Genomic DNA, 25,407 nt, shown 5'->3' with positions numbered 1-25,407 from the left:
AAATCGTTATATATATTTAATGAAATAAAATATAAATATCGTTATATTTATTATACTGGTTAAGTAATGAGTTGTCAAAAGTGATTCTAGATATTTATAAAAGTTATATACGTTTTAATAATAAAGTTCTTTTTAAACTGAAAACGTCTTTGTAGGTTTGAAAATAGATTAATAGAATATTATGGAAACCAATTCTCCACTAACTTTTGTCTAACTTTTGTAAATGACACTTTTTGTTTTTATTTATAAATAGCTTTACAAATTATTCTGAATATCGTTAAGAGGAATAGATTTTCTCAAATCATAGTGGATCTCTCAACAGAGACTTGTAATCATAATTCAATATTTCTGATAATTCAATCATTTAATATATTTTTTTTAATTTCGTCAAAAATCATATTGAAAAAAATACATTCGTGTAAAGTATTATACGTTTAATACTTTATTAATATTCTCAAGTTATAATATATATATATATATATATATATATATATATATATATATATATATATATATATATATATATATATATATATATATATATATATATATATATATATATATATATATATATATATATATATATATACATATACATATCTATTTATATATAACGGTTCGTGAATCGTCGGAATTAGGTCGAGGTTATAATGAATGTATGAACACAGTTTAAAATTCTTGAGATTTAACTTAACAAACTTTGCTTATCGTGTCGGAATAATATAAAGATTAAAGTTTAAATTTGGTCGGAAATTTCCGGGTCGTCACACTTTCGAACATCGTCAAGAAAGTCCTTTTTTAGCCTTTTAAAGATGGCCTCGACCTTGACCGTGAGTTCGACGTCCTCACTCGTACTTCCGTCATTGGTGTCGTGTCCATTTCTCATCTTCATTCTATAAAACGAAGTAAGTTAAGCACAAAACGAAAGGACTTAACACATATGTATATACATCTACACCACACTACCCCATCTTGCTCAACAATCATCGTACATCGCTTGTTTGACACGATTTGAACCCGTAACAATGGTAGCTAATCATTGTTACACGAGCACGTCGCATTAATTTGCTAGTATAACGCCTATCTCGCTTGATGATCGCTAAAACAACACAAAAAAATTAGTGCAAGGTTAATTCACATAAACCTAAGCACTAATCAATTCCCGGTCCGACCCGTCTCCTACAAGTCCCGCATAAAGTGCGTACACAAATAAGTCTAAGTCTAGGCACCTATCTCAAGTCGCCTAAATCCCTTAGACCATGCTCTGATACCACTTGTAACAACCCAAACCAATAACCAACTGAATACGCGAAACAAATTTTTTTTTTTTATCAGTAGAGTGCGCCACGCGCACCCCTTGGGGTGCGCGGCGCGCACAGGCCCACATTCAGTTCTGTCCGGTTTTGTAAATTTTCAATTAAAGATCTCCCCCTTCCCGACATATTTAGACAAAACGCTTTTCACAACATGTTATAATGGTTAAAACTCACACGATTCAATAATAAAATGAGTTTTACAAAACGAGGCCCACATCCTCCATTTTACGAGTTTCATACAAAAGTTCGAGTTTTGACCACACTAGTTTAAATTCCAAACGACACTAAGAGCATGGTGTTTGGGGTTAAACTACCCAAATCTCGGTCAAACTCCAAAAGCTATCACATCCAAAAGCGTCCCCTATCAAACAACAAGCGGAAAATCTCTAATCCAACCGTACGCCCTTACCCTTATCAACGCCCGAGCCTATAAAAAGATAAACAACGAGAGGGTAAGCAAAGCTTAGTGAATGCAATAATTATACATATACATATATAACTTACTTACTTGCAAACACTTACAACATATCCGCATACATACTAGCAACATAATTAGCATACCTTTATAATGTATAACGCTAAATCCTCGATAACATAAGCTAGTATAACAATATCGTATAATGCAACAACACAATACGTTACAACACAATACATAAGCATTGATGTTCACAACATCCATTAGTATTCGAATCCTAAGGCTAGCTCAACGAATGGTATCGTCAACATCGAACTTAAATCCCATTCGTCCCAATAAATGTGGTATCGTCAACATCGAACTTAAACCCACATATGAGGTATCGTCAACATCGAACTTAAAACCCTCATCGTATTTCACTACAATAACGGTATGGCTTCGTCAACATCGAACTTTAAATCCATACATGAGGTATCATCAACATCGAACTTAAACCCTCATCAAAATGTACCAACAATATACTCTAGGATATGGTATCGTCAACATGGAACTTTAACCCATACCCCACAAGATAATAAATCATATACATACATATATAATTATTTCCACTCACCTCAACGATTTGGTGATGATTTTATACTTCCGAATGCTTCAAAGCTGAGTACCTAATACAATAAGTACTCAATCAACAAACAAACTTGTTGGGCTAAACACCAACAATTCACTCAAGTGCATTTAATGACTTAAATGCATTAAATGCCCCATTTTCACCAAAACCGCCCCTTAAGGGTTAAGACCATCGTCAATCACTTAAAAGCTAGTGATTAAGGTCTATCAACACTAACTATAACACAATTAGGGTAATTCATACCCATAATCCCCAACTAGGTCAATCATTAACCCCTTTGACTCATTTAAAATCAACACACCCATTTCGGGTCATCCACTAACCCAACTAACACCCATTTACCAATTAGCTAGGTGTGCTAGTAATTAACTAACCAATTAGGACTCATAAACCTCAATTAATACTTTGAAACCCTAGGTTAGTTACCATTGAGTCTTCATGACTCCATCTTACCCAAGAACACCTAAAATCAACAAATACGGGTTTTATGTACTTCGTTTACCCAAACCCTAACCCTACACAAAATCAAAGTAAGGAAAACAAGATTAGAGCTTACCACTACAACCCCAACGTAGCTAGTGAGTAGATGAACGACTTCTTCCTCTTGGATTTAAGCTTTCTCACTCAAGAAATCACACTCTCTCTCCAAAATTAAAGTGAAGAAGATAAGGTTGTTGAAAATGGAGTGAATGATACCCCAAGATCTGACCTACTGGCCTCCAACTCGTCCACAAGTGAAATTACCAAAATGCCCATCAAAATATCTGAATAAAATAAATAGAACCCGGCTACAGTGAGGAGTGCGCCAGGCGCACCCCTAAGTGTGCGCTGAGCGCACCCTGCTCAGTTCGCCCTCTGACCTTTGTTTTAATATACAAGGTCACCCACACTTCATGTACCATAATTACACTGCTGTACAATTATTATTAGGGTCTTACAGAGCATTCCATCGAACCTTAACAATTGGTATCTTGTTTTGCTTAAGTCTTTTAATCTCACGATCCATTATTTCGACGGGTTCTTCGATGAATTCAAGTTTTTCGTTAATTTGGATTTCGTCTAACGGAATAGTGAGATATTCTTTAGCAAAACATTTCTTCAAATTCGAGACGTGGAAAGTGTTATGTACAGCTGCGAGTTGTTGAGGTAACTCAAGTCGGTAAGCTACTTGTCCTACACGATCAATAATCTTGAATGGTCCAATATACATTGGATTTAATTTCCCTCGTTTACCAAATCGAACAACGCCTTTCCAAGGTGCAACTTTAAGCATGACCATCTCTCTAATTTCAAATTCCGTATCTTTTCTTTTAATGTCAGCGTAGCTCTTTTGTTGACTTTGGGCGATTTTCAACCGTTGTTGAATTCGGATGATCTTCTCGGTAGTTTCTTGTATTTTCTCCGGGCCGTAATCTGTCTATCCCCCACTTCACTCCAACAAATCGGAGACCTGCACTTTCTTCCATAAAGTGCTTCAAACGGTGCCATCTCAATGCTTGAATGGTAGCTGTTGTTGTAGGAAAATTTTGCTAACGAAAGGTGTCGATCCCAACTGTTTCCGAAATCAATAACACATGCTCGTAGCATGTCTTCAAGCGTTTGTATCGTCCTTTCGCTCTGCCCATTAGTTTGTGGATGATAAACAGTACTCATGTCTAGACGAGTTCCTAATGCCTGCTGTAATGTCTGCCAGAATCTTGAAATAAATTTGCCATCCCTATCAGAGATAATAGAGATTGGTATTCCATGTCTGGAGATGACTTCCTTCAAATACAGTCGTGCTAACTTCTCCATCTTGTCATCTTCTTTTATTGGCAGGAAGTGTGCTGATTTGGTGAAACGATCAACTATTACCCAAATAGTATCAAAACCACTTGCAGTCCTTGGCAATTTAGTGATGAAATCCATGGTAATGTTTTCCCATTTCCATTCCGGGATTTCGGGTTGTTGAAGTAGACCTGATGGTTTCTGATGCTCAGCTTTGACCTTAGAACACGTCAAACATTCTCCTACGTATTTAGCAACATCGGCTTTCATACCCGGCCACCAAAAATATTTCTTGAGATCCTTGTACATCTTCCCCGTTCTAGGATGTATTGAGTATCTGGTTTTATGAGCTTCTTTAAGTACCATTTCTCTCATATCTCCAAATTTTGGTCCCCAAATTCTTTCAGCCCTATACCGAGTTCCGTCTTCCCGAATATTAAGATGCTTCTCCGATCCTTTGGGTATTTCATCCTTTAAATTTCCTTCTTTTAAAACTCCTTGTTGCGCTGTGATGACCCGGAAATTTCTGACCAAATTTAAACTTAATCTTTGTATGATTAATATTTTCGACGTGATAAGCAAAGTGTGTAAAACTGAATCTCAAAATTTTTGAACTACTTTCATATATTCAAATACCTTTAGGTTGTTCTCGACGATTCGCGAACAATTATATGTATATAGACATATATATATATATATATATATATATATATATATATATATATATATATATATATATATATATATATATATATACTATAACTTGAAAACGTAACAATGTATTAATTGTTTGATACCGTACATTAAACTTTTTGGTTTAAATATTTATTTGAATATATATGATAAGTTGGAATATTAATTGTATGAATAACTTGCGATGTATATTTAAAATGTGTTTATGAATGTTGAAAATATATATTAACTTGGTCATAAAACGATTTGTTATTATATATATATTAACAAATAACGAGACAATGATTTATAGAAGTAAATGACCAAAACACTCGAAAGTTTAAGATACACTTTGAATGATATAGTTTATTGATAATTTAAGACTATATTTTGACAAAGGTACGAGTCACAAAACGTAAATTGAAAGTTTTGTAAGCGTATGAAAATGCGTTCGAGAAACCGAAACCGGGACATAAGTCGAGTGACATCGTACGAGTCATCGAAACAAAAATTACAAGTTAACTATGCACATGAATTTAATATAATATATAATTAATTATTTAAATTATATATATTATATATATTATATTTAAATATGTCGACGAACTAGCAAACAAAAACATTTTGAGCTGGATCAGGCGGCCATGCGATCGCATGGCAAATACACTAAAAACCCATGCGATTGCATGGGCATCAGATTCCAAAAAGTTTCCTATAAAAGGCCAGTTTCTGCTCGAGTTTTTTTACACATAATACTACTCCCTCTGTATTATTATTATTATTATTATTATTATTATTATTATTATTATTATTATTATTATTATTATTATTTATTATTATTATTATTATATTATTATTATTATTATTAATCTTATTATTATTAGTAGTATTTGTATTATTATTAGTATTATACATAAAATACTACGACGAAGTCATGAGCATGTCACTTTCAAAATGGGTTTTCAAGCAGGATAGAGCTAAGGAAACTATGGGTTATTACTAAGGAGGTTTTGGGTATTGTTCAAGGGTTTTGCTCGTGAGTCAAACTAGTATTTATTATCTCCGTTGCGTCTACGTACTTTCCTACAATATTGAATCACAAAATTGATACGTAAGCATTTATATCTTATCTATTATATATTAATAGTGTATCCCTGACTAGTGCTCAAGTATATAGAATTATGCATGCTAGTACGATTAATTTTGTCGTTAAATAGTTTATGATAGATCTTGAATTTAATACATATATTACTAATATAAGGTATATGATATGCATGTTTTTGGAAAGCTGGCGAAAAATCAATAACTTTTCATTTAGAGATCGCATAATTTTGATGAACGAATTAAAAGATATGGACAACTAAATTATGATTAACATTAATTGAAATTGCTTTTGAATCTGCAATTGATATTTAAACAACTTGTTTATAAGATTGATAATTTGGATTTTCAACTAATCGAGTAAATGAATTTCTATATAACGCACATCTCGTTTTGTTGAACAATTGTCAAAATTGACTGTTTTATCATATTTTAAAGCTTTATAAAACTATAGTCTAATTATTCAAGTATTGAGAAACCATGTGAAATGTTAAACTATTTTCGATTACCATGATCATTCAAACTATAGTATAGATTTTAAAAGATCATATTGGGTCAGGTTGACTTTTTGAAATGACTTTTGATAACTTTTGTATGTCAATCTCGAGCATTAGGATTGTGATACACTATGACCCAACCTAGCTTATTAGACATGTATTGATTAACATATGTTCTATAGGTTGAGATCTACGGTTAATTTTGCATTCTGAGTTTCGGTCACTTTTTGGTGAATGACCTTATGTGCTGCTAAGGTGAGTTTCATTTGCTCCCTTTTTAATTGCTTTTGCAATATATATTTTTGGGCTGAGAATACATACACTTTATTTTAAACGCAATGGATACAAGTACATACTTAATTCTACACTGAGTTTGAACCGAAAATCCCTTAGCTTTGGTAACTAGTAACTGCCAGTTATAAGAACTGGTGGGCGCGAGTAGTAGTATATGGATCCATAGGGCTTGACATCCCCGTCTGTTCCAGGTATAGAAACCCTAGCCTGAACTATAAAACTGACGTATGCTATTTGAGTTTAGTACATGTTGGATTGTGTGTATTGTACATGTTGGTTGCATGTATGTTAAAACAGGGGTACTTATTATAACGTTAAAGTTTAGTTACCAGGGTGCTTAATTTCGTAGAATATTTTGATAAACGTTTCTGGATGAAACAACTGAAAGCTTGTGATCTATCTTTATATACAGATTATGCGCAACATTAAAACTATAAACTCACCAACCTTTGTGTTGACACTTTTAAGCATGTTTATTCTCAGGTTCCTAGAAGTCTTCCGCTGTTTGCTTATATGTGATACAAGCTATGTGCATGGAGTCATACATGCTTTATTCAAGACAACTTTGCATTCACAAAATCATCACCATGTATCTTATTTTGACTGCATTGTCAATGGATGTAGTATTGTAAACTATTATATACGATGATTGTCTATACGTAGAAATCATCAGACGTTGAAAACCTTGGATTTATATATTCATTTTTGGTGTGCCTTTTCAAAAGAATGCAATGTTTACAAAAGTATCATATAGAGGTCAAAACCTCACTATGAAATCAATGAATGATGTATTCATCCAAAGGGATTTGGAAGGATCGTCACAGTTGGTATCAGAGCTTGAGGTCATAGGGAATGAGAATTTGCATTAGTGTGTTTAACTGGTAATAGTTAGGATGCATTAGTAAGTCTGGACTATGACCGTATCTGTTTTTACCGAGTTTTACTTACCATTTATCGTCGAAAATTACTTGCTTATCATTCCTAAGTTTAGACACGTCTTACTGCATTTACTGCATAGATAGTGTACCGACAAAATTCATATCTTAGCATATCTGTTACTGTAAACTTTTCCGGACATCTTTCGAAAATTTCTCCGTAATTTACGGGATTTTGGTATTATATATACATATGTAAATTATGTATTGAAGAGTACCAATCTAAATTCTATAATCTATCTTATATCAAAAATTAATTCCCTGATTATACAAGATGGATCACGTATCTAGTTCAAATTCCTTAAATTCCGACAGCTATTTCGATATGGATATTCACCTGAACTCCGAAGACAGTGTAACCGGAATGGATCAACCAATTAGCCATCATCTATTCTGGATGAATTGGGTATGGGTTCATAGCTTACTTAGTCATTGGAGACAAGAAGAAGGCGATCCCTTCCATCCACCACATTTCCCTCTTGGCGAAGAACCTGAAGCACTTACCGGCTAACCTGTTCGTAATACCATTTCCTCTCTCATTTCCAGAGTATCTAGTCATGATTATATACTATCTCACATTCTAAATCTTATTCGTCTGCTCGTCCGAACCGACAATCATCCCGGTGTAGTAGAAGAAGTCAACGAGCTTCGTGCTCGAGTGGTGACTTTAGAGAATATGGTACAAAGGTTACAAGCACCAGCAGCATCACCAACATCAACAGTATCACCATCACCAACGCCAACAGTATCATTACCACCACCAACAACAACATCCACATTCCACACCTCAACATCACAATCTGTACCTCGAACATCAGCATCATACGCACCATAGATACCAAGGAATACCAACAACAACAAACGATGAAGTATTGATTCATAACTTCATCGAAGAAATATTCTAAAGAGAATATGTAGTTTCTAAAAGTTTTAGAGATTATATATTCTAGTCCTAGTCGAAAACCAGATGAGATTAATATTATGTTAACTCATTAAATCCATGATTACATCTAAAGAAAATATCTATGTAGGTATATTTTCATAAAGATTGTAATTAAGAAAATTCTTTTGTACAAACTGTTAATGGTGAGAATATTTTAACGGGTAGGTAATACCCGATAGATATATAAATTCACAAATATGTTACATTCTTCAATTCTGATTCAACAAAGCATCAACTATACTCACTACTTTCACAACAAAATATATTCTTTTATAAAAATCAAAACAACCATCCTCATCCAAATTTGATTACTTATTTTGATTTTTACAAATTAAAATCCAAGTCAAGATTTAACAAAAGACATCATTCTTAGATTCCTACATCTTTCGAAGCTATACTTTGACTTCAAAACTATGCTAGAACATCATTTCTATTCATAGAACCCAGAAAAGTATTTGCATCATTCAAAATCCTAGAACATCATATGAATATTAACGATTACAATCTATGTTCAAACCCTTCGAAATTCCTGAAGACACTTCAAATAATGAATTATCGAGATGATGATCCAACCACATGTTAACCGCAGTCTTGTACCTGAAAAACCCTCGAAACCAAAGTCATAGTTTAACACGTATCCGTGTCAGACCCTTTAGCATTTATTAGCTAAATTAACTTTTCAATTCCTTCTAAAAATAGACAGCTTTGTCACAGCTCCAATAAACCAACTTCAATTGTTCATTCGAATAAGCCTTATTATAACGATTACCTATTCACCATTGTTACTGGAGAACCTTTCATATTCCACCACATTAGCAGTAAAGTTATCAGCAACCATAATGATCTAGGTTTTCTGAAAAATTATTATATTTATCAGAACCCTATCATTTACTCATCCGCATCTTGTAACGAGAATTGCCATACGACTCATCGGGAATTAGCAATCAGTATTTTGAATCTCGTAGCAATTTTATGTCAACAATTATATATATACATATAACGTCTACCTCTAAGACTTACAGACTTTAAATGTGAAGTTTCTGAAAAACACCTTAAACCGCGAACTAGTTCTCGAAATTTTGAAAAGTACTGATGAAACAGCAAAAACTATAAACGACCTTAACAATAAAAAGTTTGATGATAAAGAATAGTGTGTTGGAAAAGCTCAGAAAAAGAAAAGGTTTGGAACTGGAAAACGGATTGAGCAAAGTATGAAGGAGGCTGTGGATAAATCACAAGGATGAAACCTGCCTTCCAAGAATCCAAATGATTCAGTATTTGCTGAAGCCATTAACGAATACCTTGCTTCCGAATCTAAACCCTTGCGGAAAATATTCTTTATCATCCTCTGATATTAGAAATTCTAAGATATCATCGTATCTTTCATTATAAATATCCTCCATATTTCTGGAGATAATTCCATAATCATTCTTATCGAAAATCAATTTTCTCCTTATGATATCTGTGTTACATCATAAAAGAAACTATTTTAGTTTCTAAATTCTGAAACCTTCGAGTTTAAAATATGAATATTTTTGAAGTGGTGTTGGGAGCTGAAGCATGAGTTAGTATAATATAATGACACTTGATCGACGTGATTATATTAAAGTAAGTCATGCTGAGTTTCTAAATGGAACGTGATGATTCACAGATCATAACGTCATCATGTGCTATGTCATATGACTTGTATTCTAGTTAATCTCTAAAATATCAAGAAAATATTTCTTGATGATTCTGTCTTTTCCAGGGTATTCTGGTAATTTAACAAATCAAGATCGTGCCATTACCATTTTCTTCTTAGAACATTAACAATGTTCATTCCGAAATTCATATCTGCGAATTCTGGACCATTACAAGCAATGCTTAGTCACAAGAAGAAGAAACGAAGGGACAAAACTCCGAAATAGAAATTGGGGTATAAATTGCAGTAAATAAAAGAAAGCATTAACTGGGGATGACAATAATTATAGAAGACAGAAGCATGAACTTTGAAATATAAGGGAGAATATAAAGCCCGATAACAACACATAAATTACAAACCGTGTATATCAATGTTTATCGCAACATAAAGACACGGGAGAATTAAAAGAATTATAACCCCAAGAGCAAAGTAGAAGTAAGCAGATTCCTACGGTGGTAGATGAAAAAGAAGAATGACAGATATGAAAGTTAGGAGTATATCAAGAATCATAACTGGATGCAGCATTTTTCACAATCTTTTGAAAATAGGAAATGAGGAAGAAGATGTAAGAGTGATGAAAATAATGAAATGGAAGAGATCAATTTATAGCGAAATATCAAACATATCAATCAAGGCAAATTACGCATTTAATCAAAAGAAATCTAAATTTCCTTAAATTCTGAAGAATCAAATCTTATTTAGATTATGAAGATTTTCTATTCCTTAAATTACGGAAATCAATCGTTAATACGTCAAGAGTTAAGACGAATCTCTATTCTTCATTTCACTCTTTTACGATAACTTCTCTCATACGCTTCGAATAATCGAATTGTTTTATTCATATTATTCAACGGTGATAAAACTCTATTTATCAACACATATACGGCATGAAAACATTTTTATTGTTAGTCATGACGACCTCACTCAAATTTCAGGACGAAATTTCTTTAACGGGTAGGTACTGTGAAGACCCAGAAATTTCTGACCAAATTTAAACTTAATCTTTGTATGATTAATATTTTCGACACGATAAGCTTAGTTTGTAAAACTGAATCTCAAAATTTTTGAACTACTTTCATATATTCAAATACCTTTCGGTTGTTCTCGATGATTCGCAAACAATTATATGTATATAGACATATATATATATATATATTTACTATAACTTGAAAACGTAACAATGTATTAATTGTTTGATACCGTACATTAAACTTATTGGTTTAAATATTTATTTGAATATATATGATAAGTTAGAATATTAATTGTATGAATAACTTGCAACGTATATATAAAATGTGTTTATGAATGTTGAAAATATATATTAACTTGGTCATAAAACGATTTGTTATTATATATATATATATATTAACAAATAACGAGACAATGATTTATAGAAGTAAATGACCAAAACACTCGAAAGTTTAAGATACACTTTGAATGATATAGTTTATTGATAATTTAAGACTATATTTTGACAAAGGTACGAGTCACAAAACGTAAGTTGCAAGTTTTCTAAGCGTATGAAAATGCGTTCGAGAAACCGGAACTGGGACATAAGTCGAGTGACATCGTACGAGTCATCGAAATGAAAATTACAAGTTAACTATGCACATGAATTTAATATAATATATAATTAATTATTTAAATTATATATATTATATATATTATATTTAAATATGTCGACGAACTAGCAAACAAAAATATTTTGAGCTGGATCAGGCGGCCATGCGATCGCATGGCAAATACATTAAAAACCCATGCGATCGCATGGGCATTAGATTCCAAAAAATTGCCTATAAAAGGCCAGTTTCTGCTCGAGTTTTTTTTACACATATACTACTCCCTCTGTATTATTATTATTATTATTATTATTATTTATTATTATTATTATTATTATTATTATTATTATTATTATTATTATTATTATTATTATTATTATTATTATTATTATTATTATTATTAAGATTAATATTATTATTATTCTTATTATTATTAGTAGTATTTGTATTATTATTAGTATTATACATAAAATACTACGACGAGGTCATGAGCGTGTCACTTTCAAAATGGGTTTTCAAGCAGGATAGAGCTAAGGAAACTATGGGTTATTACTAAGGAGGTTTTGGGTATTGTTCAAGGGTTTTGCTCGTGAGTCAAACTAGTATTTATCATCTCCGTTGCTTCTACGTACTTTCCTACAATATTGAATCACAATATTGATACGTAAGCATTTATATCTTATCTATTATATATTAATAGTGTATCCCTGACTAGTGCTCAAGTATATAGGATTATGCATGCTAGTACGATTAATTTTGTCGTTAAATAGTTTATGATAGATCACGAATTTAATACATATATTACTAATATAAGGTATATGATATGCATGTTTTTGGAAAGCCGGCGAAAAATCAATAACTTTTCATTTAGAGATCGCGTAATTTCGATGAACGAATTAAAAGATATGGACAACTGAATTATGATTAACATTAATTGAAATTAATTTTGAATCTACAATTGATATTTAAACAACTTGTTTATAAGATTGATAATTTGGATTTTCAAATATTACTAATCGAGTAAATGAATTTCTATATAACGCACGTCTCGATTTGTTGAACAATTGTCAAAATTGACTGTTTTATCATATTTTAAAGCTTTATAAAACTATAGTCTAATTATTCAAGTATTGGGAAACCATGTGAAATGTTAAACAATTTTCGATTACCATGATCATTCAAACTATAGTATTGATTTTAAAAGATCATATTGGGTCAGGTTGACTTTTTGAAATGACTTTTGATAACTTTTGTATGTCAATCTCGAGCATTAGGATTGTGATACACTATGACCCAACCTAGCTTATTAGACATGTATTGACCAACATATGTTCTATAGGTTGAGATCTACGGTTAATTTTACATTCTGAGTTTCGGTCACTTTTTGGTGAATGACCTTATGTGCTGCTAAGGTGAGTTTCATTTGCTCCCTTTTTAATTGCTTTTGCAATATATATTTTTGGGCTGAGAATACATACACTTTATTTTAAACGCAATGGATACAAGTACATACTTAATTCTACACTGAGTTTGAACCGAAAATCCCTTAGCTTTGGTAACTAGTAACTGCCAGTTATAAGAATTGGTGGTCGCGAGTAGTAGTATATGGATCCATAGGGCTTGACATCCCCGTCTGTTCCAGGTATAGAAACCCTAGCCTGAACTATAAAACAGACGTATGCTATTTGAGTTTAGTACATGTTGGATTGCGTGTATTGTACATGTTGGTTGCATGTATGTTAAAACAGGGGTACTTATTATAACGTTAAAGTTTAGTTACCAGGGTGCTCAATTTCGTAGAATATTTTGATAAACGTTTCTGGATGAAATAATTGAAAGCTTGTGATCCATCTTTATATACAGATTATGCGCAACATTAAAACTATGAACTCACCAACCTTTGTGTTGAAACTTTTAAGCATGTTTATTCTCAGGTTCCTAGAAGTCTTCCGCTGTTTGCTTATATTTGATACAAGCTATGTGCATGGAGTCATACATGCTTTATTCAAGACAACTTTGCATTCACAAAATCATCACCATGTATCTTATTTTGACTGCATTGTCAACGGATGTAGTATTGTAAACTATTATATACAGTGATTGTCTATACGTAGAAATCAGCAGACATCGAAAACCTTGGATTTATATATTCATTTATGGTGTGCCTTTTCAAAAGAATGCAATGTTTACAAAACGTATCATATAGAGGTCAAAACCTCACTATGAAATCAATTAATGATGTATTCGTCCAAAGGGATTTGGAAGGATCGTCACATGCTCCTCCTTTATTTGAGTAGTAAGGTTATTGTGAATCATTATATTCATAGCTTTTACTCGAATGGGTTCTCTGTCCTTTCTGCTCAAGGCGTCGACTACCACATTTGCCTTCCCCGGGTGGTAACGAATCTCAAAGTCATAATCATTCAACAATTCAATCCACCTGCGCTGCCTCATGTTCAGTTGTTTCTGATTAAATATGTGTCGAAGACTTTTGTGGTCGGTATATATAATAATTTTAACCCCATATAAGTAGTGCCTCCAAGTCTTTAATGCAAAAACAACCGCGCCTAATTCCAAATCATGCGTCGTATAATTCTGCTCGTGAATCTTCAATTGTCTAGACGCATAGGCAATTACCTTCGTTCCTTGATTAATACATAACCGAGACCTTGCTTTGAGGAGTCACAATATATTACAAAATCATCATTCCCTTTAGGTAATGACAATATAGGTGCCGTAGTTAACTTTTTCTTTAACAATTGAAACGCTTTCTCTTGTTCATCCTTCCATTCAAATTTCCTCCCTTTATGCGTTAAGGAAGTCAAGGGTTTTGCTATTCTGGAAAAGTCTTGGATGAACCTTCTGTAGTAACCAGCTAGTCCTAAAAATTGGCGTATATGCTTCGGAGTTTTCGGGGTTTCCCACTTTTCAACGGTTTCAATCTTTGTTGGATCCACCTGAATACCTTCTTTGTTCACTATGTGACCGTGGAATTGAACTTCTTCCAACCAAAATGCACACTTTGAAAACTTAGCGTACAGTTTCTCTTTCCTTAACAACTCTAGCACTTTTCTCAAATGTTCTTCGTGCTCTTAGTCATTCTTTTAGTAAAAAAGTATGTCATCGATGAAAACAATGACAAACTTGTCAAGATATGGTCCACACACTCGGTTCATGAGGTCCATGAACATAGCTGGTGCGTTAGTCAACCCAAACGGCATAACCATAAACTCGTAATGACCGTAACGTGTCCTAAAAGCAGTCTTTGGAATATCATCCTCCTTCACCCGCATTTGATGATACCCAGAACGTAAATCAATCTTCGAATAAATCGACGAGCGTTGTAGTTAATCAAATAAGTCGTCGATTCTCGGTAGTGGGTAGCGGTTCTTGATGGTAAGTTTGTTCAACTCTCGGTAGTCGATACACAACCTAAATGTACCATCCTTCTTCTTGACAAACAAAACAGGAGCTCCCCATGGTGATGTGCTTGGTCGAATGAAACCACGCTCTAAAAGTTCTTGTAATTGGCTTTGGAGTTCCTTCATTTCGATGAGTGCGAGTCTGTATGGAGCATGAGCTATTGGTACAGCTCCTGGTACAATATCTATTTGAAATTCAATAGATCGGTGTGAAGGTAGTCCCGATAATTCTTTCGAAAATACATCGGGAAATTCTTTTGCGACGGGAACATCATTGATGTTCTTTTCTTCAGTTTGTACTTTCTCGACATGTGCTAAAACAGCATAGCAACCTTTTCTTATTAGCTTTTACGCATTCAAATTACTAATAAGATTTAGCTTCGCGTTGCTCTTTTCTCCGTACACTATTAAGGGTTTTCCTTTTTCCCGTACAATGCGAATTGCATTTTTGTAACATACGATCTCTGCTCTCACCTTTTTCAACCAGTCCATGCCAATTATCACATCAAAACTTCCTAACTCTACTGGTATCAAATCAATCTTAAATGTTTCACTAACCAGCTTAATTTCTCGATTCCGACATATATTATCTGCTGTAATTAATTTACCGTTTGCTAATTCGAGTAAAAATTTATTATCCAAAGGCGTCAGTGGACAACTTAATTTAGCACAAAAATCTCTACTCATATAGCTTCTATCTGCACCCGAATCAAATAAAACATAAGCAGATGTATTGTCAATAAGAAACGTACCCGTAACAAGCTCTGGGTCTTCCTGCGCTTCTGCCGCATTAATATTGAAAACTCTTCCGCGGCCTTGCCCATTAGTATTCCCTTGGTTTGGGCAATTTCTAATAATGTGGCCCGGTTTTCCACATTTATAACAAACTACGTCGGCATTATTTGTTCTGACCTTATTTGTTGTTCTTTGGTCCGTAAACCTCACATTTTGCCGCGCCATGACCACTTCTCTTACACTTGGTGCAAACTGTTGTGCAAAACGCATTCGGATGGTACTCTGCACACCTGAAGCATGGTTGTTTCCGTTGTTTGTTGTTATTGAGGTTTTTGTTGGGATTGTTATCGTTGTTGAAACGGTTATTGTAGTTGTTGTTGTTGTTGGGACGTTTTTTGTAGTTATTGTTAGGATTGCGGTTATTGTTGCGATTGTTGTTGCGGTTGTGGTTGTAATTGTTATTGTTGTTGTACTGGTGACTCTTGTCACCGTTTTCCTCCCACTTCCTCTTGAGTTGTTTCGTGTTGGCTTCTTCAGCCGCTTGTTCTTTAATTCTCCCCTCAATCTGATTTATGAGTTTATGAGCCATTCGACTTGCCTTCTGTATGGAAGCGGGCTCGTGTGAACTCACATCTTCTTGAATCCTTACTGGTAACCCTTTTACAAACGCGTCGATCTTCTCTTCTTCATCTTCAAATGCTCCCGGACACAATAGGCACAACTCTGTGAATCGTCGTTCATATGTGGTAATGTCGAATCCTTGTGTTCGTAACTCTCTAAGTTCTACCTTGAGCTTATTGACTTCATTTCTAGGACGGTCCTACTCGTTCATCAATTGCTTGAATGCTGACCACGGTAGTGCGTAAGCAGCATTTTGTCCTACCTGTTCAAGATAGGTGTTCCACCACGTTAACGCAGTACCTGTGAAGGTATGCGTAGCTTACTTAACTTTATCCTCTTCAGTACACTTACTTATGGAAAACACCAATTCGACCTTCTCGGTCCACCGTTTCAATCCAATTGGTCCTTCGATTCCATCAAATTCCAAAGGTTTGCAGGCAGTGAATTCTTTGTAGGAGCATCCTACACGATTTCTTGTGGAATTAGTTCCACTGCTAGATCCAGAATTATTGTTATTTTGCATCGCAGCCTGTACTGCGGCTATGTTCGCAACAAGGAAAACACGGAAATCTTCCTCACTCATGTTCAATTTCTGACGAGTCGTCGGTGCCATTTCCTTCAAAAATAGCCAAAAGAATTGAGTTAATCATATAGAATTTAAGAGTAGTCAATAGTATTTCATAGCATTATATGAACTTATTTATAAAAGCTTTTTTCATCATATTAGCATTTTATCGTTTTAATTCGGGTAGTACCTACCCGTTAAGTTCATACTTACTAGCTACTATACAACTCAACTACTACGCTTCTATATGAAAAAACTTATTACAATAATATTTCGCGTTCGAACTTTTATACAATAATTTACAAACATACAATACTACTTATAATACATATAGGATGAAATATAATACATAACAACTTTGCTACACGGCAGCTATAAAGGTAATTCTAATTAATACGCAAGTTGTTCAGCAAATGCAATAAAGACACGTAATTCATAAGTCTAGAAACAAGTCATGCATTCTGGTTTTACTAAAACGACTTCCCATCCTTGGTCTTGTGGAAAGTAACCGTTATGACCATTGGCTAGGTAGCATGTTGTAATGTCGTCAAAAGGACGAGGATTTCGTAATGCCCAACAGCCTCGTAGCAATCTAAAAACCTTGTTTCTTACCCCAACTACTGAGTCCGTCACTTGTGGGAATGTTTCATTTAAATAGTTGTAATCCGATGTTCTTTTTCTCACTTTGGTGAGAAGCGAACATCACTAACCCGTAAGAATAACATGCTTCTTTATGTTGCATGTTAGAAGCTCTTTCTAACTCACAAAATCCTATGTTGGGATATGTTGAGTCAAAATAGGTTCTTAACCTGTAGTGTAAAATTGCATTTGGGTTCCCTACATTTAACGCTTTAAAGAAAACACGGCGTAACTTACGGTCTCCCCAATGTGATATACCCCAGCTATCAAAGGAAAGCCTTTTATAAACTAAGGCATTTCTGGAAAGTCTTTCAAATGTTTGACAAGTTAATCTTGCCATAACTAAATGTGCTGATGAATTCTGACCGACTCTAGACAAGATTTCCTCAATCATATCCTCTGGTAGGTCTTCTAAAATATTCAGTTGTCTACCCTTAACGTCCATTTTGTTTTTATACTGTAAAATAGACAAGGATTAGATTCGTAAAAGATAATTAACAAACAATACAAGCAATTTTTACATAGAACATAAAAGTACAAGCACACTACAATACATATAATACACAACATGATTACAACCCTCTAATTCGAATCACTGGTTTCATCTTCTTCGGATTTGGTTCGTTTTCCTAATTTTCTAGGGATATATGATGTTCCTCTAATACGAGCCGTCGTTTTCCACAATGGTTTAGAAAAACCTGGTGGTTTAGAGGTTCCCGGGTTATTGTTACATTTTAGGAGCCGATACATATAAAGTTCATCTGGGTTGGAATCAGGTTTCTCTATTTTTATACCTTTTCCCTTATTATTTTCTTTTGCTTTTTTAAATTGGGTCCAGGTAATTTCTATAACATCATCGGAATCCTCATCGGGATTCGATTCATCGGAAAATTGGTAATCTTTCCAATATTTTGCTTCCTTGGCGGAAACACCATTGACCATTTTTGACTTTGGTCCGTTGGTTGAGGATTTTCTTTTATTTAATCGATTTACTGTAGGTATCAATATTTCTTCCTCCGGAACCTCTTCTTCTTCCGATTCTTCCTCTTCCGGTTCCTCCTCTTCCGGTTCCTCTTCTTCCGGTTCCTCCTCTTCCGGTTCCTCCTCTTCCGGTTCTTCTTCGGGAATTTGTGAATCTTGCCAAAATATATTCGACTCTTCATTATTATGATTAGGTGAGTCGATGGGATTTGTACTAGTGGTAGACATCTATCACACAATATCAAACACATTAAAAGGTTAATATATCACATAATAATTACATGTTAATAATATATAATTTCCAACAAAAGTGTTAAGCAATCGTTTTTAAAGAAAACACGATCGAAGTCCAGACTCACTAATGTATCCTAATAAACTCGATAAGACACACTAATGCAAATTTCTGGTTCTCTAAGACCAACGCTCGGATACCAACTGAAATGTCCCGTTCATATTGATTATAAACGTTCCATATTAATTGATTTCGCTGCGAGGTTTTGACCTCTATATGAGACTTTTTCAAAGACTGCATTCGTTTTTAAAACAAACCATAACCTTTATTTTATCGACAAGGTTAAAAAGTCACCACCTAGATTATCCAGAAATGATAATCTAAAACATCACACTTACACACTATCAATACATATTGGTTTACAATATTAATATGTTACAACAAAGTAAATCTCGAATGCAGTTTTAAACAATATTATAGAAGCATGCTGACACCAAATCTTGTCCATATTTCAGCATGCAACAGCGGACGCTCTTAATAATCACGTGAGAATAAACATGCTTTAAACGTCAACAAGAATGTTGGTGAGTTATAGGTTTAACCTATATATTTATCAAATCATAATAATAGACCAAAAGATTTCATATTTCAATATACATCCCATACATAGAGATAAAAATCATTCATATGGTGAACACCTGGTAACCGACCTTAACAAGATGCATATAGAATATCCCCTATCATTCCGGGACTCCCTTCGGACATGATGAATTCGAAGTACTAAAGTATCCGGTACTTTGGATGGGGCTCGTTGGGCCCAATAGATCTATCTTTAGGATTCGCGTCAATTAGGGTGTCTCTTCCCTAATTCTTAGATTACCAGACTAAAAAGGGGGCATATTCGATTTAATAATCCAGCCATAGAATGTAGTTTCATTTACTTGTGTCTATTTTGTAAAACATTTATAAAACTGCATGTATTCTCATCCCAAAATATTAGATTTTTAAAAGTGGGACTATAACTCACTTTCACAGATTTTTACTTCATCGGGAAGTAAAACTTGGCCACTGGTCGATTCACGAACCTATAACAAATATGTACATATATATCAAAGTATGTTCAAAATATATTTACAACATTTTTAATACGTTTTGCTGTTTTAAGTTTATTAAGTCAGCTGTCCTCGTTAGTAACCTACAACTAGTTGTCCACAGTTAGATGTACAGAAAATAAAGCAATATATACTATCTCGAATCAATCCACGACCTCGTGTATACAAGCCTCAGGCTAGATCACAACTCAAAGTATATATAATATTTTGGAATCAACCTCAACCCTGTATAGCTAACTCCAATAATACTGCATATAGACTGTCTATGGTTGTTCCGAAATATATATATATATATATATATATATATATATATATATATATATATATATATATATATATATATATATATATATATATATATATATATATATATATATATATATATATATATATATATATATATATATATAGATGAGTCGATATGATATGTCAAAACATTGTATTCGTGTCTATGGTATCCCAAGATTACATAATATATTAGAATACATGTATAATACAATATGAGTTAGCTAGGATATGATTAATATAGATTTGTTACCAATTTTCACGTAGCTACAACAAGCAAAAATATCAAATCTTGTTTTACCCATAACTTCTTCGTTTTAAAGCTGTTTTGAGTGATTCAAGTTGATATTGAAATGCCCCGTTCTTATTGATTAAAAACGTTCCATATTAATTGATTTCGTTGCGAGGTTTTGACCTCTATATGAGACGTTTTTCAAAGACTGCATTCATTTTAAAACAAACCATAACCTTTATTTCATCAATAGAGGTTTAAAAAGCTTTACGTAGATTATCAAATAATGATAATCTAAAATATCCTGTTTACACACGACCATTACATAATGGTTTACAATACAAATATGTTACAACAAAATAAGTTTCTTGAATGCAGTTTTTACACAATATCATACAAGCATGGACTCCAAATCTCGTACTTATTTAAGTATGCGACAGAGGAAGCTCTTAATAATCACCTGAGAATAAACATGCTTAAAACGTCAACAAAAATGTTGGTGAGTTATAGGTTTAACCTATATATCAAATCATAATAATAGACCACAAGATTTCATATTTCAATACACATCCCATACATAGAGATAAAAGTCATTCATATGGTGAACACCTGGTAACCGACATTAACAAGATGCATATATATAAGAATATCCCCATCATTCCGGGACACCCTTCGGATATGATATAAATTTCGAAGTACTAAAGCATCCGGTACTTTGGATGGGGTTTGTTAGGCCCAATAGATCTATCTTTAGAGTTCGCGTCAATTAGGGTGTCTGTTCCCTAATTCTTAGATTACCAGACTTAATAAAAAGGGGCATATTCGATTTCGATAATTCAACCATAGAATGTAGTTTCACGTACTTGTGTCTATTTTGTAAATCATTTATAAAACCTGCATGTATTCTCATCCCAAAAATATTAGATTTTAAAAGTGGGACTATAACTCACTTTCACAGATTTTTACTTCGTCGGGAAGTAAGACTTGGCCACTGGTTGATTCACGAACCTATAACAATATATACATATATATCAAAGTATGTTTAAAATATATTTACAACACTTTTAATATATTTTGATGTTTTAAGTTTATTAAGTCAGCTTTCCTCGTTAGTAACCTACAACTAGTTGTCCACAGTTAGATGTACAGAAATAAATCGATAAATATTATCTTGAATCAATCCACGACCCAGTGTATACGTATCTCAGTATTGATCACAACTCAAACTATATATATTTTGGAATCAACCTCAACCCTGTATAGCTAACTCCAACATTCACATATAGAGTGTCTATGGTTGTTCCGAAATATATATAGATGTGTCGACATGATAGGTCGAAACATTGTATACGTGTCTATGGTATCTCAAGATTACATAATATACAATACAAGTTGATTAAGTTATGGTTGGAATAGATTTGTTACCAATTTTCACGTAGCTAAAATGAGAAAAATTATCCAATCTTGTTTTACCCATAACTTCTTCATTTTAAATCCGTTTTGAGTGAATCAAATTGCTATGGTTTCATATTGAACTCTATTTTATGAATATAAACATAAAAGTATAGGTTTATACTCGGAAAAATAAGTTACAAGTCGTTTTTGTAAAGGTAGTCATTTCAGTCGAAAGAACGACGTCTAGATGACCATTTTAGAAAACATACTTCCACTTTGAGTTTAACCATAATTTTTGGATATAGTTTCATGTTCATAATAAAAATCATTTTCTCATAATAACAACTTTTAAATCAAAGTTTATCATAGTTTTTAATTAACTAACCCAAAACAGCCCGCGGTGTTACTACGACGGCGTAAATCCGGTTTTACGGTGTTTTTCGTGTTTCCAGGTTTTAAATCATTAAGTTAGCATATCATATAGATATAAAACATGTGTGTAGTTAATTTTAAAAGTCAAGTTAGAAGGATTAACTTTTGTTTGCAAACAAGTTTAGAATTAACTAAACTATGTTCTAGTGATTACGAGTTTAAACCTTCGAATAAGATAGTTTTATATATATGAATCGAATGATGTTATGAACATCATTACTACCTCAAGTTTAGTAGGTAAACCTACTGGAAGTGACAAGAAATGATCTAGCTTCAAAGGATCTTGGATGGCTTGAAAGTTCTTGAAGTAGGATCATGACACAAAAACAAGTTCAAGTAAGATTTTTACTCGAATTAAGATAGTTTATAGTTATAGAAATTGAATCAAAGTTTGAATATGAATATTACCTTGAATAAGAAAGATAACCTACTGTATATAACAAAGGTTTCTTGATCTTAGATGATTACTTGGAATGGATTATAAAGCTTGGAAGTAAATTAGTAAACTTGAAGGGATTTTTGAAGTGTTCTTGAAGTGTTCTTCCTATGATGATTATAGCTTGATTCTTGAAGTGATTTTTGATGAAGATGATGATTAACTACTGGAAAAATACGTTCATAATAGTGTGTGTGTGTTGAGAGAGAATTAGAAAGAGAATTGGAAGTGAAATGGAGTGAATGATGAGTGGTAATTGGTGAGTGGTGAGTGGGGTTAAAAGGAGTTCTAGTAAGTTGACTAGCTCATGGTAGAAGTTAAAATTGATTAGTCATACATGAAATAATCAAGAGTGGAATCCCATGCTAGTTCCTATTGGTATATACTCATAGTAAGTACGTTTTGAAGCTGTGTATAATACGGGTAAGAATACGACTAGAATTCTTGATGAAAGAAAAGAATGGAAAAGTAACTGTAACCATTTTCGTTAAGTATGAGTGTTTTGATATATGTCTTGAAGTCTTCCAAAAGTATTTTAATACATCTAAATACACTACATGTATATACATTTTAACTGAGTCGTTAAGTCATCGTTAGTCGTTACATGTAAGTGTTGTTTTGAAACCTTTAAGTTAACGATCTCAATTAATGTTGTTAACCCATTGTTTATTATATCTAATGAGATGTTAAATTATTATATTATCATGATATTATGATATATTAATATATATTAATATGATATATATACATTTAAATGTCATTACAATGATAATCGTTACATATATGTCTCGTTTCGAAATCCTTAAGTTAGTAGTCTTGTTTATATGTATATAACTCATTGTTAATATACTTATGGAGATACTTACTTATCATAATCTCATGTTAACCATATGTATATCCATATATATATCGTCATGTCATTTTTACAAGTTTTAACGTTCGTGAATCGCCGGTCAACTTGGGTGGTCAATTGTCTATATGAAACATATTTCAATTAATCAAGTCTTAACAAGTTTGATTGCTTAACATGTTGGAAACATTTAATCATGTAAATATCAATCTCAATTAATATATATAAACTTGGAAAAGTTCGGGTCACTACAGTACCTACCCGTTAAATAAATTTCGTCCCGAAATTTTAAGCTGTTGAAGGTGTTGACGAATCTTCTAGAAATAGATGCGGGTATTTCTTCTTCATCTGATCTTCACGCTTCCAGGTGAACTCGGGTCCTCTACGAGCATTCCATCGAACCTTAACAATTGGTATCTTGTTTTGCTTAAGTCTTTTAACCTCACGATCCATTATTTCGACGGGTTCTTCGATGAATTGAAGTTTTTCGTTGATTTGGATTTCATCTAACGGAATAGTGAGATCTTCTTTAGCAAAACATTTCTTCAAATTCGAGACGTGGAAAGTGTTATGTACAGCCGCAAGTTGTTGAGGTAACTCAAGTCGGTAAGCTACTGGTCCGACACGATCAATAATCTTGAATGGTCCAATATACCTTGGATTTAATTTCCCTCGTTTACCAAATCGAACAAAGCCTTTCCAAGGTGCAACTTTAAGCATGACCATCTCTCCAATTTCAAATTCTATATCTTTTCTTTTAATGTCAGCGTAGCTCTTTTGTCGACTTTGGGCGGTTTTCAACCGTTGTTGAATTTGGATGATCTTCTCGGTAGTTTCTTGTATAATCTCCGGACCCGTAATCTGTCTATCCCCCACTTCACTCCAACAAATCGGAGACCTGCACTTTCTACCATAAAGTGCTTCAAACGGCGCCATCTCAATGCTTGAATGGTAGCTGTTGTTGTAGGAAAATTCTGCTAATGGTAGATGTCGATCCCAACTGTTTCCGAAATCAATAACACATGCTCGTAGCATGTCTTCAAGCATTTGTATCGTCCTTTCGCTCTGCCCATCAGTTTGTGGATGATAGGCAGTACTCATGTCTAGACGAGTTCCTAATGCTTGCTGTAATGTCTGCCAGAATCTTGAAATAAATCTGGCATTCCTATCAGAGATAATAGAGATTGGTATTCCATGTCTGGAGATAACTTCCTTCAAATACAGTCGTGCTAACTTCTCCATCTTGTCATCTTCTCTTATTGGCAGGAAGTGTGCTGATTTGGTGAGACGATCAACTATTACCCAAATAGTATCAAAACCACTTGCAGTCCTTGGCAATTTAGTGATGAAATCCATGGTAATGTTTTCCCATTTCCATTCCGGGATTTCGGGTTGTTAAAGTAGACCTGATGGTTTTTGATGCTCAGCTTTGACCTTAGAACACGTCAAACATTCTCCTACGTATTTAGCAACATCGGCTTTCATACCCGGCCACCAAAAATATTTCCTGAGATCCTTGTACATCTTCCCCGTTCCAGGATGTATTGAGTATCTGGTTTTATGAGCTTCTCTAAGTACCATTTCTCTCATATCTCCAAATTTTGGTACCCAAATCCTTTCAGCCCTATACCGGGTTCCGTCTTCCCGAATATTAAGATGCTT

This window comes from Rutidosis leptorrhynchoides, chromosome 11, assembly GCF_046630445.1.
Source record: "Rutidosis leptorrhynchoides isolate AG116_Rl617_1_P2 chromosome 11, CSIRO_AGI_Rlap_v1, whole genome shotgun sequence".
NCBI classification, from domain to species: Eukaryota; Viridiplantae; Streptophyta; class Magnoliopsida; order Asterales; family Asteraceae; genus Rutidosis; species Rutidosis leptorrhynchoides.
This window is presented reverse-complemented; position numbering follows the sequence as displayed.